At 32.9% G+C, this 24,473-nt stretch overlaps 2 long non-coding RNA genes across 2 annotated transcripts; one reads left to right on the plus strand and one right to left on the minus strand.

Moving 5' to 3' along the window:
- The first annotated feature begins 706 nt into the window (after nucleotides 1-706).
- On the plus strand, nucleotides 707-2,641 carry LOC148760932 (uncharacterized). Its single transcript, XR_016028563.1, has 3 exons — nucleotides 707-804; nucleotides 1,456-1,535; nucleotides 2,402-2,641. It is a non-coding gene; the product is annotated as an uncharacterized LOC148760932 (long non-coding RNA).
- Nucleotides 2,642-21,757: 19,116 nt separating this feature from the next.
- Nucleotides 21,758-23,692, minus strand: LOC148760933 (uncharacterized). Its single transcript, XR_016028564.1, has 3 exons — nucleotides 23,595-23,692; nucleotides 22,864-22,943; nucleotides 21,758-21,997 (listed from the first exon to the last, which is right to left on the minus strand). It is a non-coding gene; the product is annotated as an uncharacterized LOC148760933 (long non-coding RNA).
- Between the last annotated feature and the right edge of the window lie 781 nt (nucleotides 23,693-24,473).

Consider the following 24,473-nt stretch of genomic DNA (forward strand, 5'->3'; position numbering starts at 1 on the left):
TACAGTCTATACTGAACCTGAAATGGGTGGAAAGGAGGGTGATGAGATTATAAATGTCAAACCCTGCTTTGTAAAATAATTATAATATCATTAACATGCTCGATAGAATGTTTATATATTTAGGAAGTTCGAGTAATCGTTAAAAGACGATATTGCCCCTAATGGTATCATTAAGTCGATTAAGCCTCGAACTAGTTCAAATAGGAATTTTAAGGTGAAATTAAGAGTTTCACAGTTCAGGGATGACTCAAAATGGTAATTAGGAGTTCGAGGATCAATTCGGAGTCAAATTGAAATTTTCACTATATAGGGGTAAAATTGTAATTTTTCCATCTGCGGACAAAATTTGAGATTTTGAGAGAATTTAGATCACATTTGACAAATTGGGGAATGATATGAGTATAAGGGATAAAAAATATGTCTATGGGCAATTTTTCAGTTTTTGGTGCAAAAATGTAATTTTTGATTTTTACGGGGGCAAAAGTGTAAATATCAAAAATTACTTCACCAAGACTTTGGATAAGTTTGAGAATTTTATCTAAGTTATGGATGTTTTAAGGAATAATGTGTGGTGGAGATTTAAAGCTTGAAAGATAAGAATTTAAAAAATGGACCAATAATGTAGTGACATGTGGCAAGTTTAGATTATTATATTATTTAAGTATAAAAATCAGCCCACACCACCATTTTCTCTTCATTATGGCCGGCCATAGCAAGAAAACAAAGGGGAAAAGAAAAACAAAAACCTAGGGGGAGAAATTCAAGGAAAAATTGGTGAAAATTCAAGGAAACAAGTGACCAAAGGTAAAATTTCTTGATTTTGACTTGTGCTTTACCTTTCCCATGCATTTCCCATCATTTTCCATGGTTGAATCATGTGATTTGAGGATGAATTCAATTCTGGAAAAATGGGTTAGGAGAGAGAAACTTGTTAGATTAATTTGATTTTAAGTTATGTTAGTGTTTTAAGTTAGTTTAGCATATTTAGGAACAAAACAACAAGAAAAGAATTTATTTTCCTCCATTACCATTATTGGCCGAATTTTCTAGGGGAATATTGGCTGATGATCTTGATGTTTATTTGAGGAATTATGATGAATAATGATGAATTATGAGTTTAGAAAAATAATGGGAATTTTCGGAGTAAAAATACGAATTTTTACCCATTAGGGGTATTTTTGTAATTTGCTATCGGGACTGATAATTTGCACCACACTGAGGGACATTAAGTCAATTTGGGTGCAATTGAGGTATAGAAACTGAAAAAAATTAATTTGAGATTAAATTGGACGCGTTAGAAATTTAATCGGGTAATAGGCCGAATTAGGTTAGCACCGCATTTAAGCGGTGGTCGGATAAGTTGCATGTCATATCATGCATATATACTGAGCCTGAATTGATTTTATAATGGTCAAGCATTGATGTGGTGAATTATGTATTGTACATTGTGGATAGGTGGTGAGCAAATTACATTGGTAAAAGTACAGAAATTGTGCTTGAAGACTGGGATTAGGAGTACGTCGACTCCTAGAACTGTGAGTGGACAATTTATCGTCTTAAATATCTAGAGTAATTATACTTGTTTGATGCTTTTATTGAATGGTGAATTTAAATTATAAAATATTATGTTTTCCAATTAAAATGTTTTTTAATAAAAATGAGATTTATACTGGTTTTGAAATCAAATATTATTTTGGGAAAATTGAGTATATGGAGACTGTGTTGAAATTTATGATTTTATATGTTATTGAAATTGGGGCTTATGACACTATGGTAGCATGATGGCTAAATTTTTGGGGTTGGCATGAAATATATGAACAATTTTGGATTGGTCTCGGTAGATTGGATTACATTTTATTCGTCATATTATGCTACTGAAATTTTTATGGGTCTGGTGGTATATTAAACGGTCACTGCAGTGGTGGGGGTTTCTGTGGACTGCCTATGAGAGGGGCACGGTAACTCAATTATATACTTACCTCCGGGGGGAGATGTTGGGTGAAGTATCTCCTGAGATATGATTTGAGTGCACCTCACGTTCGGGCCACCACGTGAGAGTGAGACTCAGCCAACGCCAAGGAACGGCTGTGTGTCAGATGTGAAAACATGTTTATGGGTATGGGTCATTGAACAACCTTGGCGGTCTCAGTGGGATACCTTGACGAAGGTACCTGCGAGAATAATATTGGCAGGGGCCAAGTTTAAAAAAATTTATAAGTCGGGGAAATTTTGATGAAAAGAAATTATTTGGTATAGATTGAAACGAATTTTGTGTTATGAACATTATTGAGATATAACGTTTTTATATTGTCTCTATCTACTCGGCTTTAGATGCTTTTGATGGTAATTGTTTACTCACTGGGATTATTTAATCTCACCCCTCTTCCTATCCATTTTTCAGGCTCAGGACAGTTTGTTGATAGTTGATTAAGACGAGAATTAATCTCGGAGTTGCATCATAGGAAGTAAGGGTTCATAGCCCTACATCTTCTTAGTCAGTTGGGGGCCCACGTGTCACTGAAAAAGTAATTTTATTCTTCAGTTATTTGATTTAAAGTATGTATGAATATATTTAGCTTTTACACCATGTTTTTGACGAGTTTTGGTATTTTCGAAGAAAAATGACGAAAATGCCCCTGTGAGCCAGAAAGTAATATTTTATTATTTTGATTTGGAAATGACTTATGATTTTTTTTTGAAATATGAAATTTAATAACTGTCACTCACTGGGGAGATGCAGAAGCTGATGCTAAGCCTTGCGGGGTTTCGATCGGCATTCGGGGTAATGAGTGCCTATTGGGACGTCGCGACGGTTGTCACGGGCCCGAGGGCAGTTCCGGGTCGTGACAATAAAATCCCAATGAGTAAACAGACATTATGATAAATATCTAAAGGCGAGTAAAATGGAGGCAAGTTTAAACAACAAATTTCAACCCATTTCATAATGTTTCCAATTTATTTCTTAAACCATAAAATATTTGTAATTTACCAAAACAGTTGTTAAGCCTTATGTCTTTTATTAAAACAAGGCTCAAGCCAAAACTAATCCTCGGGGATACCTTGACCGAGGCATCTAACCGAGTCCGCCAAGGGTGTTAAAATATTCACACGTGAAACACATTTTTATTTTTAAAACTAGCCGTTCCTTGGCGTTGGCCGAGTTACACATTTACGTGGGGGTTCGACGTGAAGTGAGCTCTAATACTACCCCGGGAGTTACCCTCCTCGCCTCTACAACTGGAGTAACTATATAACTGGGTTTACCGTGCCCCTCTAATAGGTAGTCCACGGAAACCCGTCACTGCAGTGACTAACCCACCAATTTTAATAAAATTTCGACAGTATAACGTGGCTTTTATTTATTTATCCAGCCTGCATAGTAAAATCAACTTACATAAATTTCCCAAATGCACTCACAAAATATAGCCACATATACTCATTTCTCATAAGCCATTCCTAGGAAAATATATATTTTTCAAGTCAATTTGCAGCCTCCAATTACTCAATTTCATAATCAATACAATATATTTTTATTTGTCACATTTATTCCTAAAACATCAAAAATCCCGTTTTAATCTCGTTCTCATTTTATAAAATACATAAAGGGCATTTAAAAATAAACTCTAGATAATTTACAATAATAATAAGTTTACTCACCGTTTGTACAAACTAAAAGCTTTCTAAGCGCCCCGATCACTACTCGTCGGGTACGACTTCTTTGCCTTTTTCGGAAGGCTCTCCTCCTAGACACATTACAAAAATTTACACAATTCATCACATTGATGCTAAATCACTATATAATTAACTTAAATCCTATACTAATGCATGGTATGAAATGCAATAGCCTAAAACGGCTTAAACGAGATATTAACCTATTTTTGGCACTTTGCCCGATAAATTGCTAACGCGCTCCATTTTAGCTCTAAATCATCCCATTCTCTCTCCAACATTTCTAACCATTAAATATCAGCCAATAACCTTCTAAAAACAACAAAATCAGCTCACTCCATTCCTTGAAAAATACGGCAAAAAATGGGACATTAATTCGGTTAATTTTCTACTTTGTTTTTCTATCACGTTTAATCGTTTTTCATCATTTTCTCTTCATTTCCCTTAGAATAAAATCAATTCATCATCATTGTACAGCATTGAGCATCCAGCCAAGAGTGGGTATTGTGAAAATTTAATGATTTCTTGCCCAATTTAATTTCTAAACACATTTAACTAACTAAAACTATCAATTTAACTAAAAATCAAAACCTAAAAATTTCAATTTCTCTCCCCTAGAATTTCGTCCAGACCTTGATATCACTTTTTGATCTCTCTCCTCAAGCATGCTAAATGGAAATAAAGGCATAGGAAAGGTAGAAATCAAGCTAAAATCGAAAAATCTTACCGTGAGAAACGTAAACGATCGAAAACCGTGAATTTCCCTTTGAATTTTCTTGTTTCTCTTTGGTTTTTCTTTTTTTCTTCCTTTCCTCTCTATTTCCTCTCTTGTTCTTCCTTATGGCCGGCCAGCACTTAAAATTTGGGTTTAAATGGGCTGATTTTTCATTAAAATAATATTATATCATTTTAAAAATGCCACATGTCACTTTCCCATTGGCCCATTTTTAAAATTTCATCCATTTGTTTCCAAATTTTCACCATACACTTGTCTCATATATTCATAGCTTAGATAAAAGTCTCAGACTCATCCAAAGTCTCGGTGGAGTAATTTTTGAAATTTACACTTTTGCCCCCGTAAAAGTCAAAAATTACATTTTTGCCCCAAAAATTGAAAAATTGCCCATAGACATATTTTTCATCCCTTATACTCATAACATTCTCCAATTTGTCAAATTTGATCTAAATTCTCTCAAAATCTCAAATTTTGTCCGTGGGTGGTAAAATTACGATTTTGCCCCTACACTCCAAAAATCACCAGAATTAAACTTTTTCACTTCTTATCATTAAATTATACTCCAAATAGTTAATCTTGGTCAAAAATTTCACGCCATGATCAAATTATTATCTTAGGTGGCAAAATGACGATTTTACTCTTGAATATCAAAATTTTAATTTTACCCCAAATGAACCCTCGAACTCTGAACAATCATTTTTAATCATTCCTGGTCTATAAAATATTAAATTTCATCCTACAATTTCTATTTGAACTAGTTCGAGGTTAAATCAATTTAAGTGTACCGTTAGGTACGATATCGAGTTTCGTCTTTTCTTATGTGCTTTCCTAGCATAATAACATGTTACTCAGTGCATGTATGTCATGACATGTATTTATAGGGTCGGGTTTTACAATAACTGTCGCTCACCGGGGAGATGCGAAAGCTGATGCTAAGCCTTGCGGGGTTTCGATTGGCATTCGGGGTAATGGGTGCCTATCAGGACGTCGCGGGAGTTTTCACTGGCCCGATGTGTAAAGCCCGACCTTATAAAATACTTGTCATGACATACATGTGATGATAGCATGATTGCATGCTAAGAGAGTCCCGAAAAATTTACAAAAGTAAGTATTGTACTTAGAGGTACAACAAAATTGATTTAAGCCTCGAACTAGATCAAATAGAGAATTTGAGATGAAATTAAGGATATTAAAATACCAGAATAGTTTGATATGGTGATTTGGAGTTCGAGGATCAATTTGGAGTCAAATAGAAATTTTTACTATCTAGGGGTAAAATGGTCATTTGTCACATGTGGACAAAATGAGAATTTTTAGAAAAGATTTTTTGACCCCATTTGACTTATTAGAGTATGATTTGAGTATTGGAGTATGATTTGAGATTAAGAAGTGAAAAAAAATTATAATTTTGATATTTTTTAGAGCATAAGGGTAAAATGGTAATTTACCACTCCAGTGGCAAAATTGTAATTTTACACCACCATGACATTTGTCAAGCTCCAGAATTCTACCTATCATTATTTTATGCTATGGATAAATATTAGAGCATTTGTGGTGGTGAGAAAAGGCTTAAAAATTAAGTTAAAACAAGTGGACCAATTAAAAGGTGACATGTGTCAAAAATTTAATATTTTTATATTGCCATTTAAAAACCAGCCCGCACTCTTCCACTCAGCATTTCAAGGCTGACCAGCACCTGCAGAAAAGAGAAGAAAAAAAAAGAAAAACCCTATGGAGGAAAAACTAAGAAAAAATTGTTGAATTTTCAAGAAATTGGTGACTAAAGGTAAGATTTTTAATATTAAGCTTGAAATTCATCTTGCCCATGCATTCTTTTCCATTTTCCATGAATTAAATTCAAGTTTTCATGAAGGGCAATATGCTGGCCAAATTTAGAGAGAGAAAGTTGGTGATGAATTTAGTTGAATTTCAAAGTAATTTAGTGTTTTTAGGTGTTTAGTTACATTTAGGATGAAAATTAAGCAAGAAATCCACATGCCCATTATAAAACCTACCTTGGCTGAATTTTATGGGTGAGGATTGATGATGAATTTGATTGTTTTTCATTGCATATAGATGTATTTGGTGCTTAGGAATACTGAAAATCGAAAACGGGTTAGTTACCAAAAAATTTTACTCGCGTTAGTTAGCAATTTGCACCATAATGAAGGATATTTTGGTAATTGCACTTAGAATAGATTTTTATTGAAGTGTGTGGAATTTTGGGGAGTACTGGAAGTTCAATAAATTAATTAGAATCGAATTGGATGTTTAGACCGATTAAATAGTGTATAGTGCGCGATAGGCCGAACACCTCCCATTTCATTGCATGCATTCATATAGAACATAGAATAGTTTTGTAACAATTTAGCATAAGTATATTTAATTTCCTGTTACACATTATGTATAGGTGGTGAGCCCTTGGATAAGGGCAAAGGTATTGCACCCGAGGATCAAGAATAAGAGTGTTGTAAATTCCCGTCAAAGTGAGTAACCACTGTTCATCTTATCCATCTAAAGTATTTTTACAATCGTTTTTATAATTTTAAGAATATTGAACCTAAATGAATTTTATGTTTTATGACTAGTAATCGATTTAAGGAATAAGGTTTATGAATTATTTTACAATTCAATAATGTTTTTGAAAATGAGAGTATATGGAGACCAATATTTGATGTTGCCTATATATTTAAGTTTACGTACCAATGTTTGGAATTGATGATTTATGAACTGATACGTGATGACATATGTGGCTAGGTTTTTGAGTTGTGAAATATATAAACTGTTGTTTTCCTTTGACAAGCTGGGTAGTATTATGTTAGCCACGTTATGCTGTCAAAATTTTATTGATTGGTGGGTTATTTAATTAGCCACTGCAATAGGCGAGTTTTCGTGGACCAGCCTATTAGAGGGGCATGGTAAACCCCGTTATATTTACCTTAGTATGAGAGGCACGAAGGATATCTCCTAAGGTACGATAAAGTTCACTTCACGTTGAACCACCACTTGAGGATGAACTCTGCTAACACCAAGAGATGGCTAAATTATGTTTTTATGAGTAGTTGTTAACTTAATAACCTTGGTGGACCCGGTTGAATGCCTCGGCCAAGGTATCATCGAGTATGATTTTTGGCACGAGCCAAGTTTTTGAGAAAATTATAAGTCGAGATGTGTATTATAATGAAATGTGTTGTTTTATATATATGATTTGAAACAAGTACAAAATGTTGCGAATTATGGTATGATGAAAAGTTAACTGTCTCCATTTACTCGGCTTTAGATGTTAATGAAAAACTTTGTTTACTCACTGAGTTTATGAAAACTCACCCTTTCTTTTTTTTAACCATTTCATGTTCAGAATAATCTGTAGGCAGTCGATTCATCAAGGATCTCTTTTGAACTTACTTCTTAGGAAATCGTAGGTCTACATTCTAGCAAACTTTTGGTTATCTCGGGGTCCATATGCCACTATAGGATAATTTTGAATACCTGGTTTACTGTATCACTATGTGTATGAATTTATTTTGTTCTCACACTACAAAAATTATTTATGCATAGTTCTATAAAAATTGTTTTATAAGAAAATAGAATATATTATCGAATATTTTTATTTAGTCTAATTAGCCTACTTTTCATTCCAAATGGATGATTTAGATTACAAAAATTTATTTTTTATCGGAAATGGATATCTTTCTACCATACGTTATATTTTTATCATATTTCGAAATTTTCAGGTAAAAATGACCAAAATACCCATGTGTAGTCAAAATTTTATTTTGATTGTTTTCGATCTAAAATAGTTTATATTATCTTAAAACTCGATATTTAGAAACTATTGCTCACAGGAGAAGTGGAAAATTGATGCAAGAGCCTTGCGAGGTTTCGGTTGACATACTAGGTAATGAATATTTATCGAGACTTCGCAGCGGTTGTCACGGGCTCGAAGGGAGTGTCGGGTCGTGACACGATGGGAGTTTCGGGCATGACAGAGCCAATATTTTGCAATAACTTGTAGAACCGAAAAGGACTACAATGTGTATCCCAGCAATCCTATTGTACATTAAAAATTATAATATAATAGTATCAATGTCATGAATAAACAAAATGTATTGTAGCATTCACCATTTACCTTTCGACCAACATTATTAATTTTATATTATAAATCTTTAATAAAATGGATAAAAATTAAACAATCAAGTAAAAATGAATTCATTCAAAAAATTGAGAAGAAAACAATAGCTTTGTTTAGACATACCTATAAATTAAATAAATTATTAAAAATATATATCACTTCAAATGTATATTATTCAAATATTTAAATTATAATAAAATAATCAACATGACACTTACCTTATTAACCTTTGCATTCAATTTTTTTTTCCTCCAGATATCGCAAACGGTCTGTTGTTGCTGAATTTTTAAAAACTAATTTCCTATTATCAAGAAGAGATGCAAAAGTAGTAGCAATATCTCCCCTAACCTATTAAAAGATAATTAAGATAAAAGAATTATTCACAATCATTCATTTAAATTTGAAACTATATTAAACTTATACATTTCAAACGGGCAGATTTATACACCTTATTTGTCAATTTCATCTTTTTATCTTTTTTGTTTTCACCACAAATGGATTCACTGTCAAGAAAAAAAAATAATTACTATAAACTAAATTTAATCGTCAACATAAACATCAACATAATAAATTTCACAATGTAATGAACAATATTACTTACAATTATGTCAAATAAAAAAAAAACAACATATGTACACACTTACTAGTAAAAAACAAAGGCATTCTTAGGTCGCTTTGGACGACAAGATTTGTCAAACCCTACTTTGTAAAATAATTATAATGTCATTCACATGCTCGATAGAATGTTTGTATATTTAGGAAGTTCGAAAAATCGTTAAAAGACGATATTGCCCTTAATGGTATCATTAAGTCGATTAAGCCTCGAACTAGTTCAAATAGGAATTTTAAGGTGAAATTAAGAGTTTCACAGTTCAGGGATGACTCAAAATGGTAATTAGGAGTTCGAGGATCAATTCGGAGTCAAACCGGAATTTTCACTATCTAAGGGCAAAATTATAATTTTTCCATCCGCAGACAAAATTTGAGATTTTGAGAGAATTTAGATCACATTTGGCAAATTGGAGAATGGTATGAGTATAAGGGATGAAAAATATGTCTATGGGCAATTTTTCAGTTTTAGGGTAAAAATGTAATTTTTCACTTTACAGGGGCAAAAGTGTAATTTTTAAAAATTTACTCCACCAAAACTTTGGAAAAGTCTAGAAATTTCATGGAAGACATGGATAAGTGAAGAGGATTGAGTGGTCGAAAAAGAAAGTCAAAAAGATGGCTAGAAAAAAATAAAATAATAAAATATTCAAAAGGTAAATAAAATAATAATATTTTATTAAGCCTATTAAAAGGCTTGAAAATTCCAAAATTCTTCATTGGGATGGTCAGCCAAAACCAGCAGGAGAGAGAGAGAAATAAGAACAAACCCTAGAGTGAGAAAGTTCAAAGAAAAAGTATGATTTTTCAAGGAATCAAGTATTTAAAGGTATGATTTTTCAAGCTTAGCTTAAGATTTATCATTTCCATGCATTTTTCATCATTTTTCATGGTTGAATCATGTGATTTGAGGATGAATTCAATTTTGAAAAAATGGGTTAGGAGAGAGAAACTTATTAGATTAATTTGATTCTAAGTTATGTTAGTGTTTTAAGTTAGTTTAGCATATTTAGGAACAAAACAACAAGAAACGAATTTATTTTCCTTCATTACCATTATTGGCTGAATTTTCTAGGAGAATATTGGCTGCTGATCTTGATGCTTATTTGAGGAATTATGATGAATAATGATAAATTATGAGCCTCGAAAAATAATGAGAATTTTCAGAGCAAAAATATGAATTTTTACCCACTAGGGGTATTTTCGTAATTTGCTACAGAGACTGATAATTTGCACCACACTGAGGAACATTAAGTCAATTTGGGTGCAATTGAGGTATAGAAACTGAAAAAAATTAATTTGAGATTAAATTGGACGCGTTAGTAATTTAATTGGGTAATAGGCCGAATTAGGTCAGCACCGCATTTAAGCGGTAGTCGGATAAGTTGCATGTCACATCATGCATATATACCGAGCCTGAATTGATTTTATAATGGTCAAGCATTGATGTGGTGAATTATGTATTGTACATTGTGGATAGATGGTGAGCAAATTACACTGGTAAAAGTACAGAGATTGTGCTTGAAGACTGGGATTAGGAGTACATTGACTCCTAGAACTGTGAGTGGACAACTTATCGTTTTAAATATCTAGAGTAATTATACTTGTTTGATGCTTTTATTGAATGGTGAGCTTAAATTATAAAATATTATGTTTTTCAATTAAAATATTTTTTTAATAAAAATGAGATTTATATTGGTTTTGAAATTAAATATTGTTTTGGAAAAATTGAGTATATGGAGACTGTGTTGAAATTTATGATTTTATATGTTATTGAAATTGGGGCTTATGACACTATGGTAGCATGATGGCTAAATTTTTGGGGTTGGCATGAAATATATGAATAGTTTTGGATTGCTCTCGGTAGACTGGATTACATTTTATTCGCCATATTATGCTATTAGAATTTTTATGGGTTTGGTGGTATATTAAACGGTCACTGCAGTGGTGGGGGTTTCCGTGGACTGCCTATGAGAGGGGCACGATAATTCAATTATATACTTACCTCTAGGGGGAGATGTTGGGTGAAGTATCTCCTGAGGTATGATTTGAGTGCATTTCACGTTCGGCCCACCACGTGAGAGTGAGACTCAGCCAACGCCAAAGAACGACTGTGTGTCAGATGTGAAAACATGTTTATGGGTATGGGTCATTGAACAACCTTGGCGGTCTCAGTGGGATACCTTGATGAAGGTACCTACAAGAATGATTCTGGCAGGGGTCAAGTTTAAGAAATTCATAAGCCGGGAAATTTTGATGAAAAGAAATTATTTGGTATAGATTGAAACGAATTTTGTGTTATGAATATTATTGAGATATAATGTTTTTATATTGTCTCCATCTACTCGGCTTTAGATGCTTTTGATGGTAATTGTTTACTCACTGGGATTATTTAATCTCACCCCTATTCCTATCCATTTTTCAGGCTCAGGACAGTTTGTTGATAGTTGATTAAGACGAGAATTAATCTCGGAGTTGCATCATAGGAAGTAAGGGTTCGTAGCTCTACACCTTCTTGGTGAGTTGGGAGCCCACGTGTCACTGTAAACGAAATTTCATACTTTAATTATCTTTATTACTATATGAATAAATTTATTTTACTCTTACGCTACAAAAGTTATTTTAGGAAGACTTTGAAAATATTGTGTTTTAAGAAAATAGAATATTTTATTTAATATTTTTATTATATTCGAATAGCTATAATTTTACTTTAAACGAATGTTTTAGACTTCAAAATTTAATTTAAGTCATGAAATATGTGTTTCCACTTACATATTACATTTTTTTTCGAATTTCGTAATTTAAAAAAAATGACGAAAATACCCTTGTGAGCTAGAAAATAATATTTTATTGTTTCGAGTTGGAAACAACTTATGTTTTCTTGAAATGTGAGATTTAATAACTGTCGCTCACCGGGGAGATGCGAAAGTTGATGCTAAGCCTTGCGGGGTTTCGATCGGTATTCGGGGTAATGAGTGCTTATCGGGACGTCGCAACGGTTATCACGGGCTCTATGGGAGTTCCGAGTCGTGACAAGATTTGTCAATGACTTGACCTTTGTTGCCATCTGTCACGACCCGGAACTCCCATCGGGCCCGTGACAACCGCCGCGACGTCCCGATAAGCACTCATTACCCCGAATGCCGATCGAAACCCCGCAAGGCTTAGCATCAACTTCCGCATCTCCCCGGTGAGCGATAGTTATTAAATCTCGCATTTCAAGAAATCATAAGTTGTTTCCAACTCAAAACAATAAAAATATTATTTTCTAGCTCACTGGGGCATTTTCGTCATTTTTTTTTTTGAAATTTCGAAATCCGAAAAAATGTAATATGTAAGTGGAAACACATATTTCATGATTTAAATTAAATTTTGAAGTCTAAAACATTCGTTTAAAGTAAAATTATAGCTATTCGAATATAATAAAAATATTAAATAAAATATTCTATTTTCTTAAAACACAATATTTTCAAAGTCTTCCTAAAATAACTTTTGTAGCGTAAGAGTAAAATAAATTTATTCATATAGTAATAAAGATAATTAAAGTATGAAATTTCGTTTACAGTGACACGTGGGCTCCCAACTCACCAAGAAGGTGTAGAGCTACGAACCCTTACTTCCTATGATGCAACTCCGAGATTAATTCTCGTCTTAATCAACTATCAACAAACTGTCCTGAGCCTGAAAAATGGATAGGAATAGGGGTGAGATTAAATAATCCCAGTGAGTAAACAATTACCATCAAAAGCATCTAAAGCCGAGTAGATGGAGACAATATAAAAACATTATATCTCAATAATATTCATAACACAAAATTCGTTTCAATCTATACCAAATAATTTCTTTTCATCAAAATTTCCCGGCTTATGAATTTCTTAAACTTGACCCCTGCAAGAATCATTCTTGTAGGTACCTTCATCAAGGTATCCCACTGAGACCGCCAAGGTTGTTCAATGACCCATACCCATAAACATGTTTTCACATCTGACACACAGTCGTTCCTTGGCGTTGGCTGAGTCTCACTCTCACGTGGTGGGCCGAACGTGAAATGCACTCAAATCATACCTCAGGAGATACTTCACCCAACATCTCCCCCCAGAGGTAAGTATATAATTGAATTATCGTGCCCCTCTCATAGGCAGTCCACGGAAACCCCCACCACTGCAGTGACCGTTTAATATACCACCAAACCCATAAAAATTCTAATAGCATAATATGGCGAATAAAATGTAATCCAGTCTACCGAGAGCAATCCAAAACTATTCATATATTTCATGCCAACCCCAAAAATTTAGCCATCATGCTACCATAGTGTCATAAGCCCCAATTTCAATAACATATAAAATCATAAATTTCAACACAGTCTCCATATACTCAATTTTTCCAAAACAATATTTAATTTCAAAACCAATATAAATCTCATTTTTATTAAAAAAATATTTTAATTGAAAAACATAATATTTTATAATTTAAGCTCACCATTCAATAAAAGCATCAAACAAGTATAATTACTCTAGATATTTAAAACGATAAGTTGTCCACTCACAGTTCTAGGAGTCAATGTACTCCTAATCCCAGTCTTCAAGCACAATCTCTGTACTTTTACCAGTGTAATTTGCTCACCATCTATCCACAATGTACAATACATAATTCACCACATCAATGCTTGACCATTATAAAATCAATTCAGGCTCGGTATATATGCATGATGTGACATGCAACTTATCCGACTACCGCTTAAATGCGGTGCTGACCTAATTCGGCCTATTACCCAATTAAATTACTAACGCGTCCAATTTAATCTCAAATTAATTTTTTTCAGTTTCTATACCTCAATTGCACCCAAATTGACTTAATGTTCCTCAGTGTGGTGCAAATTATCAGTCTCTGTAGCAAATTACGAAAATACCCCTAGTGGGTAAAAATTCATATTTTTGCTCTGAAAATTCTCATTATTTTTCGAGGCTCATAATTTATCATTATTCATCATAATTCCTCAAATAAGCATCAAGATCAGCAGCCAATATTCTCCTAGAAAATTCAGCCAATAATGGTAATGAAGGAAAATAAATTCGTTTCTTGTTGTTTTGTTCCTAAATATGCTAAACTAACTTAAAACACTAACATAACTTAGAATCAAATTAATCTAATAAGTTTCTCTCTCCTAACCCATTTTTTCAAAATTGAATTCATCCTCAAATCACATGATTCAACCATGAAAAATGATGAAAAATGCATGGAAATGATAAATCTTAAGCTAAGCTTGAAAAATCATACCTTTAAATACTTGATTCCTTGAAAAATCATACTTTTTCTTTGAACTTTCTCACTCTAGGGTTTGTTCTTATTTCTCTCTCTCTCCTGCTGGTTTTGGCTGACCATCCCAATGAAGAATTTTGGAATTTTCAAGCCTTTTAATAGGCTTAATAAAATATTATTATTTTATTTACCTTTTGAATATTTTATTATTTTATTTTTTTCTAGCCATCTTTTTGACTTTCTTTTTCGACCACTCAATCCTCTTCACTTATCCATGTCTTCCATGAAATTTCTAGACTTTTCCAAAGTTTTGGTGGAGTAAATTTTTAAAAATTACACTTTTGCCCCTGTAAAGTGAAAAATTACATTTTTACCCTAAAACTGAAAAATTGCCCATAGACATATTTTTCATCCCTTATACTCATACCATTCTCCAATTTGCCAAATGTGATCTAAATTCTCTCAAAATCTCAAATTTTGTCTGCGGATGGAAAAATTATAATTTTGCCCTTAGATAGTGAAAATTCCGGTTTGACTCCGAATTGATCCTCGAACTCCTAATTACCATTTTGAGTCATCCCTGAACTGTGAAACTCTTAATTTCACCTTAAAATTCCTATTTGAACTAGTTCGAGGCTTAATCGACTTAATGATACCATTAAGGGCAATATCGTCTTTTAACGATTTTTCGAACTTCCTAAATATACAAACATTCTATCGAGCATGTGAATGACATTATAATTATTTTACAAAGTAGGGTTTGACAAATCTTGTCGTCCAAAGCGACCTAAGAATGCCTTTGTTTTTTACTAGTAAGTGTGTACATATGTTGTTTTTTTTTTATTTGACATAATTGTAAGTAATATTGTTCATTACATTGTGAAATTTATTATGTTGATGTTTATGTTGACGATTAAATTTAGTTTATAGTAATTATTTTTTTTTCTTGACAGTGAATCCATTTGTGGTGAAAACAAAAAAGATAAAAAGATGAAATTGACAAATAAGGTGTATAAATCTGCCCGTTTGAAATGTATAAGTTTAATATAGTTTCAAATTTAAATGAATGATTGTGAATAATTCTTTTATCTTAATTATCTTTTAATAGGTTAGGGGAGATATTGCTACTACTTTTGCATCTCTTCTTGATAATAGGAAATTAGTTTTTAAAAATTCAGCAACAACAGACCGTTTGCGATATCTGGAGGAAAAAAAAATTGAATGCAAAGGTTAATAAGGTAAGTGTCATGTTGATTATTTTATTATAATTTAAATATTTGAATAATATACATTTGAAGTGATATATATTTTTAATAATTTATTTAATTTATAGGTATGTCTAAACAAAGCTATTGTTTTCTTCTCAATTTTTTGAATGAATTCATTTTTACTTGATTGTTTAATTTTTATCCATTTTATTAAAGATTTATAATATAAAATTAATAATGTTGGTCGAAAGGTAAATGGTGAATGCTACAATACATTTTGTTTATTCATGACATTGATACTATTATATTATAATTTTTAATGTACAATAGGATTGCTGGGATACACATTGTAGTCCTTTTCGGTTCTACAAGTTATTGCAAAATATTGGCTCTGTCATGCCCGAAACTCCCATCGTGTCACGACCCGACACTCCCTTCGAGCCCGTGACAACCGCTGCGAAGTCTCGATAAATATTCATTACCTAGTATGTCAACCGAAACCTCGCAAGGCTCTTGCATCAATTTTCCACTTCTCCTGTGAGCAATAGTTTCTAAATATCGAGTTTTAAGATAATATAAACTATTTTAGATCGAAAACAATCAAAATAAAATTTTGACTACACAGGGGTATTTTGGTCATTTTTACCTGAAAATTTCGAAATATGATAAAAATATAACGTATGGTAGAAAGATATCCATTTCCGATAAAAAATAAATTTTTGTAATCTAAATCATCCATTTGGAATGAAAAGTAGGCTAATTAGACTAAATAAAAATATTCGATAATATATTCTATTTTCTTATAAAACAATTTTTATAGAACTATGCATAAATAATTTTTGTAGTGTGAGAACAAAATAAATTCATACACATAGTGATACAGTAAACCAGGTATTCAAAATTATCCTATAGTGGCATATGGACCCCGAGATAACCAAAAGTTTGCTAGAATGTAGACCTACGATTTCCTAAGAAGTAAGTTCAAAAGAGATCCTTGATGAATCGACTGCCTACAGATTATTCTGAACATGAAATGGTTAAAAAAAAGAAAGGGTGAGTTTTCATAAACTCAGTGAGTAAACAAAGTTTTTCATTAACATCTAAAGCCGAGTAAATGGAGACAGTTAACTTTTCATCATACCATAATTCGCAACATTTTGTACTTGTTTCAAATCATATATATAAAACAACACATTTCATTATAATACACATCTCGACTTATAATTTTCTCAAAAACTTGGCTCGTGCCAAAAATCATACTCGATGATACCTTGGCCGAGGCATTCAACCGGGTCCACCAAGGTTATTAAGTTAACAACTACTCATAAAAACATAATTTAGCCATCTCTTGGTGTTAGCAGAGTTCATCCTCAAGTGGTGGTTCAACGTGAAGTGAACTTTATCGTACCTTAGGAGATATCCTTCGTGCCTCTCATACTAAGGTAAATATAACGGGGTTTACCATGCCCCTCTAATAGGCTGGTCCACGAAAACTCGCCTATTGCAGTGGCTAATTAAATAACCCACCAATCAATAAAATTTTGACAGCATAACGTGGCTAACATAATACTACCCAGCTTGTCAAAGGAAAACAACAGTTTATATATTTCACAACTCAAAAACCTAGCCACATATGTCATCACGTATCAGTTCATAAATCATCAATTCCAAACATTGGTACGTAAACTTAAATATATAGGCAACATCAAATATTGGTCTCCATATACTCTCATTTTCAAAAACATTATTGAATTGTAAAATAATTCATAAACCTTATTCCTTAAATCGATTACTAGTCATAAAACATAAAATTCATTTAGGTTCAATATTCTTAAAATTATAAAAACGATTGTAAAAATACTTTAGATGGATAAGATGAACAGTGGTTACTCACTTTGACGGGAATTTACAACACTCTTATTCTTGATCCTCGGGTGCAATACCTTTGCCCTTATCCAAGGGCTCACCACCTATACATAATGTGTAACAGGAAATTAAATATACTTATGCTAAATTGTTACAAAACTATTCTATGTTCTATATGAATGCATGCAATGAAATGGGAGGTGTTCGGCCTATCGCGCACTATACACTATTTAATCGGTCTAAACATCCAATTCGATTCTAATTAATTTATTGAACTTCCAGTACTCCCCAAAATTCCACACACTTCAATAAAAATCTATTCTAAGTGCAATTACCAAAATATCCTTCATTATGGTGCAAATTGCTAACTAACGCGAGTAAAATTTTTCGGTAACTAACCCGTTTTCGATTTTCAGTATTCCTAAGCACCAAATACATCTATATGCAATGAAAAACAATCAAATTCATCATCAATCCTCACCCATAAAATTCAGCCAAGGTAGGTTTTATAATGGGCATGTGGATTTCTTGCTTAATTTTCATCCTAAATGTAACTAAACACCTAAAAACACTAAATTACTTTGAAATTCAACTAAATTCATCACCAACTTTCTCTCTCTAAATTTGGCCAGCATATTGCCCTTCATGAAAACTTGAATTTAATTCATGGAAAATGGAAAAGAATGCATGGGCAAGATGAATTTCAAGCTTAATATTAAAAATCTTACCTTTAGTCACCAATTTCTTGAAAATTCAACAATTTTTTCTTAGTTTTTCCTCCATAGGGTTTTTCTTTTTTTTTCTTCTCTTTTCTGCAGGTGCTGGTCAGCCTTGAAATGCTGAGTGGAAGAGTGCGGGCTGGTTTTTAAATGGCAATATAAAAATATTAAATTTTTGACACATGTCACCTTTTAATTGGTCCACTTGTTTTAACTTAATTTTTAAGCCTTTTCTCACCACCACAAATGCTCTAATATTTATCCATAGCATAAAATAATGATAGGTAGAATTCTGGAGCTTGACAAATGTCATGGTGGTGTAAAATTACAATTTTGCCACTGGAGTGGTAAATTACCATTTTACCCTTATGCTCTAAAAAATATCAAAATTATAATTTTTTTTCACTTCTTAATCTCAAATCATACTCCAATACTCAAATCATACTCTAATAAGTCAAATGGGGTCAAAAAATCTTTTCTAAAAATTCTCATTTTGTCCACATGTGACAAATGACCATTTTACCCCTAGATAGTAAAAATTTCTATTTGACTCCAAATTGATCCTCGAACTCCAAATCACCATATCAAACTATTCTGGTATTTTAATATCCTTAATTTCATCTCAAATTCTCTATTTGATCTAGTTCGAGGCTTAAATCAATTTTGTTGTACCTCTAAGTACAATACTTACTTTTGTAAATTTTTCGGGACTCTCTTAGCATGCAATCATGCTATCATCACATGTATGTCATGACAAGTATTTTATAAGGTCGGGCTTTACACATCGGGCCAGTGAAAACTCCCGCGACGTCCTGATAGGCACCCATTACCCCGAATGCCAATCGAAACCCCGCAAGGCTTAGCATCAGCTTTCGCATCTCCCCGGTGAGCGACAGTTATTGTAAAACCCGACCCTATAAATACATGTCATGACATACATGCACTGAGTAACATGTTATTATGCTAGGAAAGCACATAAGAAAAGACGAAACCCGATATCGTACCTAACGGTACACTTAAATTGATTTAACCTCGAACTAGTTCAAATAGAAATTGTAGGATGAAATTTAATATTTTATAGACCAGGAATGATTAAAAATGATTGTTCAGAGTTCGAGGGTTCATTTGGGGTAAAATTAAAATTTTGATATTCAAGAGTAAAATCGTCATTTTGCCACCTAAGATAATAATTTGATCATGGAGTGAAATTTTTGACCAAGATTAACTATTTGGAGTATAATTTAATGATAAGAAGTGAAAAAGTTTAATTCTGGTGATTTTTGGAGTGTAGGGGCAAAATCGTAATTTTACCACCCACGGACAAAATTTGAGATTTTGAGAGAATTTAGATCAAATTTGACAAATTGGAGAATGTTATGAGTATAAGGGATGAAAAATATGTCTATGGGCAATTTTTCAATTTTTGGGGCAAAAATGTAATTTTTGACTTTTACGGGGGCAAAAGTGTAAATTTCAAAAATTACTCCACCGAGACTTTGGATGAGTCTGAGACTTTTATCTAAGCTATGAATATATGAGACAAGTGTATGGTGAAAATTTGGAAACAAATGGATGAAATTTTAAAAATGGGCCAATGGGAAAGTGACATGTGGCATTTTTAAAATGATATAATATTATTTTAATGAAAAATCAGCCCATTTAAACCCAAATTTTAAGTGCTGGCCGGCCATAAGGAAGAACAAGAGAGGAAATAGAGAGGAAAGGAAGAAAAAAAGAAAAACCAAAGAGAAACAAGAAAATTCAAAGGGAAATTCACGGTTTTCGATCGTTTACGTTTCTCACGGTAAGATTTTTCGATTTTAGCTTGATTTCTACCTTTCCTATGCCTTTATTTCCATTTAGCATGCTTGAGGAGAGAGATCAAAAAGTGATATCAAGGTCTGGACGAAATTCTAGGGGAGAGAAATTGAAATTTTTAGGTTTTGATTTTTAGTTAAATTGATAGTTTTAGTTAGTTAAATGTGTTTAGAAATTAAATTGGGCAAGAAATCATTAAATTTTCACAATACCCACTCTTGGCTGGATGCTCAATGCTGTACAATGATGATGAATTGATTTTATTCTAAGGGAAATGAAGAGAAAATGATGAAAAACGATTAAACGTGATAGAAAAACAAAGTAGAAAATTAACCGAATTAATGTCCCATTTTTTGCCGTATTTTTCAAGGAATGGAGTGAGCTGATTTTGTTGTTTTTAGAAGGTTATTGGCTGATATTTAATGGTTAGAAATGTTGGAGAGAGAATGGGATGATTTAGAGCTAAAATGGAGCGCGTTAGCAATTTATCGGGCAAAGTGCCAAAAATAGGTTAATATCTCGTTTAAGCCGTTTTAGGCTATTGCATTTCATACCATGCATTAGTATAGGATTTAAGTTAATTATATAGTGATTTAGCATCAATGTGATGAATTGTGTAAATTTTTGTAATGTGTCTAGGAGGAGAGCCTTCCGAAAAAGGCAAAGAAGTCGTACCCGACGAGTAGTGATCGGGGCGCTTAGAAAGCTTTTAGTTTGTACAAACGGTGAGTAAACTTATTATTATTGTAAATTATCTAGAGTTTATTTTTAAATGCCCTTTATGTATTTTATAAAATGAGAACGAGATTAAAACGGGATTTTTGATGTTTTAGGAATAAATGTGACAAATAAAAATATATTGTATTGATTATGAAATTGAGTAATTGGAGGCTGCAAATTGACTTGAAAAATATATATTTTCCTAGGAATGGCTTATGAGAAATGAGTATATGTGGCTATATTTTGTGAGTGCATTTGGGAAATTTATGTAAGTTGATTTTACTATGCAGGCTGGATAAATAAATAAAAGCCACGTTATACTGTCGAAATTTTATTAAAATTGGTGGGTTAGTCACTGCAGTGACGGGTTTCCGTGGACTACCTATTAGAGGGGCACGGTAAACCCAGTTATATAGTTACTCCAGTTGTAGAGGCGAGGAGGGTAACTCCCGGGGTAGTATTAGAGCTCACTTCACGTCGAACCCCCACGTAAATGTGTAACTCGGCCAACGCCAAGGAACGGCTAGTTTTAAAAATAAAAATGTGTTTCACGTGTGAATATTTTAACACCCTTGGCGGACTCGGTTAGATGCCTCGGTCAAGGTATCCCCGAGGATTAGTTTTGGCTTGAGCCTTGTTTTAATAAAAGACATAAGGCTTAACAACTGTTTTGGTAAATTACAAATATTTTATGGTTTAAGAAATAAATTGGAAACATTATGAAATGGGTTGAAATTTGTTGTTTAAACTTGCCTCCATTTTACTCGCCTTTAGATATTTATCATAATGTCTGTTTACTCATTGAGATTTTATTGTCACGACCCGGAACTGCCATCGGGCCCGTGACAATCGTCGCGACGTCCCAATAGGCACTCATTACCCCGAATGCCGATCGAAACCCCGCAAGGCTTAGCATCAGCTTCTGCATCTCCCCAGTGAGTGACAGTTATTAAATTTCATATTTCAAAAAAAAATCATAAGTCATTTCCAAATCAAAATAATAAAATATTACTTTCTGGCTCACAGGGGCATTTTCGTCATTTTTCTTCGAAAATACCAAAACTCGTCAAAAACATGGTGTAAAAGCTAAATATATTCATACATACTTTAAATCAAATAACTGAAGAATAAAATTACTTTTTCAGTGACACGTGGGCCCCCAACTGACTAAGAAGATGTAGGGCTATGAACCCTTACTTCCTATGATGCAACTCCGAGATTAATTCTCGTCTTAATCAACTATCAACAAACTGTCCTGAGCCTGAAAAATGGATAGGAAGAGGGGTGAGATTAAATAATCCCAGTGAGTAAACAATTACCATCAAAAGCATCTAAAGCCGAGTAGATAGAGACAATATAAAAACGTTATATCTCAATAATGTTCATAACACAAAATTCGTTTCAATCTATACCAAATAATTTCTTTTCATCAAAATTTCCCCGACTTATAAATTTTTTTAAACTTGGCCCCTGCCAATATTATTCTCGCAGGTACCTTCGTCAAGGTATCCCACTGAGACCGCCAAGGTTGTTCAATGACCCATACCCATAAACATGTTTTCACATCTGACACACAGCCGTTCCTTGGCGTTGGCTGAGTCTCACTCTCACGTGGTGGCCCGAACGTGAGGTGCACTCAAATCATATCTCAGGAGATACTTCACCCAACATCTCCCCCCGGAGGTAAGTATATAATTGAGTTACCGTGCCCCTCTCATAGGCAGTCCACAGAAACCCCCACCACTGCAGTGACCGTTTAATATACCACCAGACCCATAAAAATTTCAGTAGCATAATATGACGAATAAAATGTAATCCAATCTACCGAGACCAATCCAAAATTGTTCATATATTTCATGCCAACCCCAAAAATTTAGCCATCATGCTACCATAGTGTCATAAGCCCCAATTTCAATAACATATAAAATCATAAATTTCAACACAGTCTCCATATACTCAATTTTCCCAAAATAATATTTGATTTCAAAACCAGTATAAATCTCATTTTTATTAAAAAACATTTTAATTGGAAAACATAATATTTTATAATTTAAATTCACCATTCAATAAAAGCATCAAACAAGTATAATTACTCTAGATATTTAAGACGATAAATTGTCCACTCACAGTTCTAGGAGTCGACGTACTCCTAATCCCAGTCTTCAAGCACAATTTCTGTACTTTTACCAATGTAATTTGCTCACCACCTATCCACAATGTACAATACATAATTCACCACATCAATGCTTGACCATTATAAAATCAATTCAGGCTCAGTATATATGCATGATATGACATGCAACTTATCCGACCACCGCTTAAATGCGGTGCTAACCTAATTCGGCCTATTACCCGATTAAATTTCTAACGCGTCCAATTTAATCTCAAATTAATTTTTTTCAGTTTCTATACCTCAATTGCACCCAAATTGACTTAATGTCCCTCAGTGTGGTGCAAATTATCAGTCCCGATAGCAAATTACAAAAATACCCCTAATGGGTAAAAATTCGTATTTTTACTCCGAAAATTCCCATTATTTTTCTAAACTCATAATTCATCATTATTCATCATAATTCCTCAAATAAACATCAAGATCATCAGCCAATATTCCCCTAGAAAATTCGGCCAATAATGGTAATGGAGGAAAATAAATTCTTTTCTTGTTGTTTTGTTCCTAAATATGCTAAACTAACTTAAAACACTAACATAACTTAAAATCAAATTAATCTAACAAGTTTCTCTCTCCTAACCCATTTTTCCAGAATTGAATTCATCCTCAAATCACATGATTCAACCATGGAAAATGATGGGAAATGCATGGGAAAGGTAAAGCACAAGTCAAAATCAAGAAATTTTACCTTTGGTCACTTGTTTCCTTGAATTTTCACCAATTTTTCCTTGAATTTCTCCCCCTAGGTTTTTGTTTTTCTTTTCCCCTTTGTTTTCTTGCTATGGCCGGCCATAATGAAGAGAAAATGGTGGTGTGGGCTGATTTTTATACTTAAATAATATAATAATCTAAACTTGCCACATGTCACTACATTATTGGTCCATTTTTTAAATTCTTATCTTTCAAGCTTTAAATCTCCACCACACATTATTCCTTAAAACATCCATAACTTAGATAAAATTCTCAAACTTATCCAAAGTCTTGGTGAAGTAATTTTTGATATTTACACTTTTGCCCCCGTAAAAATCAAAAATTACATTTTTGCACCAAAAACTGAAAAATTACCCATAGACATATTTTTTATCCCTTATACTCATATCATTCCCCAATTTGTCAAATGTGATCTAAATTCTCTCAAAATCTCAAATTTTGTCCGCAGATGGAAAAATTACAATTTTACCCCTATGTAGTGAAAATTTCAATTTGACTCCGAATTGATCCTCGAACTCCTAATTACCATTTTGAGTCATCCCTGAACTGTGAAACTCTTAATTTCACCTTAAAATTCCTATTTGAACTAGTTCGAGGCTTAATCGACTTAATGATACCATTATGGGCAATATCGTCTTTTAACGATTTCTCGAACTTCCTAAATATACAAACATTCTATCGAGCATGTGAATGATATTATAATTATTTTACAAAGCAGGGTTTGACAACACTACCCCCCTTAAAATAAAATTTTGTCCTCAAAATTTCACTTATTAACTCAAAGAAAAGGCGGGGTATTATCTTTTATTCGATGTTGAACTTCTCCTGTTATCTCCTTTATAGGGAATCTTAATTC

This window comes from Theobroma cacao, chromosome 9 (genome assembly GCF_053813885.1).
Source record: "Theobroma cacao isolate CCN51 chromosome 9, ASM5381388v1, whole genome shotgun sequence".
In the NCBI taxonomy this organism is placed as follows: Eukaryota; Viridiplantae; Streptophyta; class Magnoliopsida; order Malvales; family Malvaceae; genus Theobroma; species Theobroma cacao.